At 42.8% G+C, this 5,833-nt stretch overlaps 1 non-coding gene across 1 annotated transcript; it reads right to left on the reverse strand.

Moving 5' to 3' along the window:
* Positions 1 to 4,792: 4,792 nt before the first annotated feature.
* Positions 4,793 to 4,983, reverse strand: LOC138790133 (U2 spliceosomal RNA). Its single transcript, XR_011362846.1, has one exon. It is a non-coding gene; the product is annotated as a U2 spliceosomal RNA (small nuclear RNA).
* Between the last annotated feature and the right edge of the window lie 850 nt (positions 4,984 to 5,833).

Genomic DNA, 5,833 nt, shown 5'->3' on the forward strand with positions numbered 1-5,833 from the left:
GATCAGGGAACACGGGGAAGGGGGCCATTCACATACATAACATACATTACAAAGTTGTATAACTTTGTAATGTGTGTTATTTTGTGAATAATTTCTTAGCGCCGCACAACCCCTTTAATGGTCTGTTTGTATTTGGCTTAAAAAAAATGACTTTTGTACATCAGTTTGCATCCGTTTGCATCAGTCAGCATCCATTTTTCTATCAGTTTATTTTTCTTCTTTGTTTTCTTGCGCATGCTCAGTGCAAAACCGGATGAAAACAAGCGGAAGTGAACGGAAATACCTTCCGTTTTAGATCTGTCCTCATTGACTACAATGTAAAAAAAAAACGGAAGTGCACTTTCCGTTCGTGATCCATTTTTTTAAAAGGATAGAAAAATACTGCAAACACTATTTTTTTCTCCGTTCAAAAAACGGATCTTGAACGGATTGCATGCAAACGGAGCACAATTAGGGCAAACGGAGCACACTAATATATCATGGGAATCTATGGGGATTTTAACAGATCCGCCAGTTTCCGTTTTGCTTACTCCAAAACAGAAAAAGTAGACAGAATGGTGCCGGATGGTCAAACGCTGATGTGAACATTTGCTCAATTTTAACATGCCCAACCTGTGTTGGCAAAGATTTCAGTAGAGAAGGGTTTAGTGGCAGTGATTTCTGACAGACTTTAAAGGAGTCACGAGTGCAACCCTGCGGTAGGGAAAGCTAATGGTATGTATAACCAGGAGGAAGAGGGAGATTGTGATCTCGCTGTATACAGCTCTAGTGACATCACATCTGGAATACTGTGTCCAGTTCTGGAGACCTCACCTACAAAAGGATACTGATAAAATAGAAGGGGTCCAAGACATGCTACAAAATAGTGGGGGGTGTGAGGCATAAAACATAACAGGAAAGACTTAAGGATCGTAGGGCCTGTTCAGTGGCGAATCAGTGGCAAAATTCCGTGAGGAACCCCTGCACGCAGACTCAATTCTCTGAGCAGAGAGCAGAGGTGCACAAGCCTTCCCATTCAAACAGATAAAAGGAAGGATTCAGCTACGGTTGGTTCTGCACAAAATTTCGGTGGCAATTCTGTAGTGTGAACAGGGCCTAAATCTGTATAGTCTGGAGGAAACAAGAAAAGGGGGGGGGGGGGGCATTATCAAAATCTTTAAACATGTTAATGGACCAAATAAGGTTCAGAAGGGAAGTGTTTTTTTTATTATACTAAAATACTAAAAGGGCAGACTAGATGGACCAGGTGGTCTTTTAACTGCCAACTATGGGGGAGATTTATCAAACATGGTGTAAAGTGAAACTGGCTCAGTTGCCCCTAGCAACCAATCAGATTCCACCTTTCATTTTCCAAAGTGTCTGTGAGGAATGAAAGGTGGAATCTGATTGGTTGCTAGGGGCAACTGAGTCAGTTACACCATGTTTGATAAATCTCCCCCAATGTTTTATTCCTCTCTTGAGAACATGGTGCTGACCCTTACACCATACACTGCCAGATGCTACCTTAACATTGGTCTGGCCTCTAGTCGCCAGTCCCCATCATATTGGGCAGGAGCCTTCTGAGAGTCGACTAGTTGCTGATGTCTGTGTCCCATTACCCCTGACTATACACAGCTGTAACAAGACATCACTATTAACACAATACACTGTGAACCAATGGGAATAATTGCAGACTAGACCTAAATTCAGGCTCTAGACAAATAAGTTATCTGAGGCTTCCAGATTCTGGTAAATTTAAATACTTTATCATTAAATACTGTCCATTCTCCATTTCTTCTAACTGCTTGGCTTCCAGGTATAACCTTAGATCTTTTTCTTTAAAATCAACAGGTTTCAGAAAGTTATATAGATTTGTAATTTACTTCTATTTAAAAAATATTAAGTTTTCCTATACTTATCAGCTGCTGTATGTCCTGCAGGAATGGTGTGTTTTTTTCCAGCCTGACACAGTGCTCTCTGCTGCCACCTCTGTCCATGTCAGGAACTATCCAGAGCAGGAGAGGTTTTCTATGGGGATTTGCTACTGCTCTGGACAATTCCTGTCATGGACAGAGGTGGCAGCAGAGAGCACTGCGTCAGACTGAAAAAAAAACACCACTTCCTGCAGCACATACAGCAGCTGATCAGTATAGGAAAACTTGAGATTTTTAAATAGAAGTAAATTACAAATCTACATAATTTTCCGAAACCAGTTGAATTTGAAGAAAAAGATTTTCGCTGGACAACCCCTTTCATCCACTGTGAGAACTTATACGTCAGCATGAGAACTCAGCCATATCCCCAGGGGTTCTAGAGCTAATATAAAATGGATGACAGAGAGAAGGCAGACCGGATGAGTTCTTCATAAAGGGAAATAACTCAAAACCTTGGACTTTTTTTTTGGCCGTCAGGTGAGAGTAGAGACTGTTTGAAGAGTTATTAGGCTATAGTAAAGATATTCTCAAGAGATGGAATCAAAGGCTTTGTGTAGGTCTAACCTGAAAAGCAGACTATCTCCATCCCAGTTTCATTGTATCACTGAGCTGAGATCAATAGGCCTATGTGTTTGATGTGTAGCAGCCTTCCTGGTACAAGACCACTATGATCTGGGTGGATATATTTCACTAGGAAAGTACTAATATGAATGGCGAAAATCTTGGCTGATAATAATAATGGGCAGCATCTGAAATAATACTGAAGAGTAAGGCAAGGGGTGGTGCAGCTATGTCACCAAATGTCTTATAGGAAAAATAGTTGTAGAATAGTTTAAAGAGGCACTATTTCGGGAAAAAAAAAGAATTTAACGGGTCACAAAATCTCAAGTCTCCCAGTTCTTTTCAGCTGCTGTATGTCCTGCAGAAAGTGGTGTATTTTTTCCAGTCTGGGGAGCTGAAGAGTTTTCCTGTTTCAATATATTTATTGGATTTTTTAACATATTTTTAGAGATAGTTGTACACCATTAAGCAGTGCAACATAGATATCCAACAAAGAACAGGAAAATGTTACAATAAACAATAGACACAGTAAAGCAGAGAATATGTGCCAATAAAGAAATGATTGTGGATTGGGCCCGAAGGGTCCCCAGACCCAGACATCTACCTATGGACACTCCAAGAGACGTAATCGTACGCGTTCATTTTCTTCATGTTAAATCGGCATTTTTGGACACTACTAGAAAGGCAGAGAGTTTACCAGACGAATACGAGCTGAAGAGTTTTTCTATGGGGATTTGCTCCTGCTCTGGACAGTTCCTGACAAGGACAGAGGTGGCAGCAGAGAGCATTGTGTCAGACTAAAAAAAAAAAGAAAACACCATTTCCTACAGGACATACAGCAGCTGATAAGTACTGGAAGACTGGAGATTTTTAAATAGAAGTAAATTACAAATCTCTGGCACTTTCTGGCACCAGTTGATTTGAAAGAAATACATTTTTTTGTGAGCATCGTCTTTAAATCAACATTAAACATATAGCCACTAGGTGTCTCCCTTCACTGTGCATGTGTACAGCTGCTGTGTGTCCACATTCACTAGCAAAGAATCCTGGAGGTTCTCACATTGTATGGTCAGCTCTCCTGTCACACAACACCAAAACCTCTGTAACCACACAGTGACATTATACTGACTGAATTGTTACCCCACAAAGAGCATTGTCTCCTGATAAGCTGCAGAGTGAGTAATATGATCAGCAAAAGTTAATAATATAATTACCCCAAGTTAATTGCCCTCAGCTGATATACAACCTGCATGATGAACAGGTGTCTTTCCTTTTGTTGTAGTTTGCAATTTACATTCATTTTTGTTGTTGTTGTTATCATGCCGTAAAACAAAGCTGTACTTACCAGAAATCCAGGTCCAGTCTCCTGAAGGCAGGTTGACTTGTGCTGGATGAAAAAAACAGACTAAACACAGGAATGCTGGCCAGTACAGAGAGTCACCGCTCAATGTGTCCATCAGTCACATGACTGCCTTCTCTCTGTGAGGGCTCAGATGGCCTGGGAAACACGGGACTTCCTGTTTTCTGACTGTTTCCTGTTTTTTAAGAAAAAAATAGTCAGAAAACAGGAAGTGCTGTGTTCTACATGATAACTTAAAAAAACAAAAACAAATGTAAATTGAAAACTTGCTTTATATCCCATCTACTGTTGATTTAGATTTTGAAAGTTATAACGACAGTGACACTTTAAAGAGTTTTATTGCACAAAGGCCTTCTTCAGGAGTAATGATGGCTTACACCTGTATACGGCTGGGTTCACACACAGTATATTTCAGGCTGTATATTTGAGGCTGTATAGCAACCAAAACAAGGAGTGGATTGAAAACACAGAAAGGCTCTGTTCACACAATGTTGTAATCAAGTGGATGGCCGCCATTTAATGGCAAATATTTTCTGTTATCTTAATACAATGGCTTCTGTATTGAAATAATGGCCGTTATTTACCGTTATATGACGGCCATCCACTCAATTTCACCATTGTGTGGACAGAGCCTTTCTGTGTTTTCAATCCACTCCTGGTTTTGGTTGCTATGAGGACCTGACATGAGGACCAAATACAGCCTGAAATATACTGTGTGTGAACCCAGCCTTAATAGCTGTCAGTCAGATGATAGTTCTCGCTCCCATTAACCTCAGAAACATGAAGGCTCGGGAGGCCGCCACAGTGGATGAATGGCCTTGTCCTGCCATGAATGGATAAGGTCTATGAGGGTGATAAGTTGATGTACAGTACAGCTTACAGCCAGTAGCGGTCTTTGGCACCAACATCCAGGGGGGCCCCCACGCCCCGCTCTTCCTTTTTTTTTTTTTTTTTTTTTTTTTGGTGCACTGAACCTGGAGGCACTGCAATACCAGGTCAATGCCTGGAGAGGACAGAGCAAGCTCTTTTTCCATCTTCCTGTTCTAAAAATCCATTTAATATATGGTCCCCAGATAGGGGACATATCAGATATTAAACTGATAAGAACAGATACTACACTTGATCTTAGCCAAAAGGCTGAGAAGCGATGCCCCGCTCTTCTCTTGTGCTCAAGACTGCTAGACAGGGCCGCTGCCCCGCTCGCTGCTATGATCTGAACTGTAACTATGAGCTCTCGTAATGAGCGCTCAGTTACATGCAGCAGCAGCACTGTCAGGGTGGGAGCCATTGGCTCTCTTCCTTGTCAGTCACTCTTTCCCTGCGGTCACAAGTGGCGGCTCTGTCCTTGTGGTGTCGGTGCTCCAGTGACATCACTGGAGCATCAGTGCCAGGACAAGGGGAGCGCGGCCACAAGAGTGAAGAGAAGAGGAGACACCCGGACCCAGGTGAGTATAAGTGTTTGTTTTATTGTGTTATATACCATATGGGAGGGGGAGCACACAGGGGCCTGTGTAACTGGGGAAGCGCACAGCGGGGGTCTATATAAATGGGGGGAGCACACAGTGGGGCTATATAAAGGGGAAGACACAGGGGGACTATATATAACTGGGGGAGCACACGGGGGGGGCTATAGACTACTGGGGCTTCACAGAGGAGTCTATATACTACTTGGGTCAGCACACAGGGGGTCTATATACTACTTGGGGCAGCAGAATGGGGTCTATATACAACTGGGGGAGCACACAGGAGGTCTATATCCAAGTGGGGGAGCCCACAGGGGGGCTATATACTACTGGGGGAGCACACAGGGGGTCTATATACTACTGGGGTAGCACACAGGGGTTCTATATACTACTGGGGGAGCACACAGGGGGTCTATATACTACTGGGGTAGCACACAGGGGTTCTATATACTACTGGTGGGGCACACAGAGGGTCTATATACTACTGGGGCACCACACAGGGGTCTATATACTACTGGTGGGGCACACAGGGGGTC

The sequence above is a fragment of the Dendropsophus ebraccatus genome, chromosome 4 (assembly GCF_027789765.1).
Source record: "Dendropsophus ebraccatus isolate aDenEbr1 chromosome 4, aDenEbr1.pat, whole genome shotgun sequence".
NCBI lineage: Eukaryota > Metazoa > Chordata > Amphibia > Anura > Hylidae > Dendropsophus > Dendropsophus ebraccatus.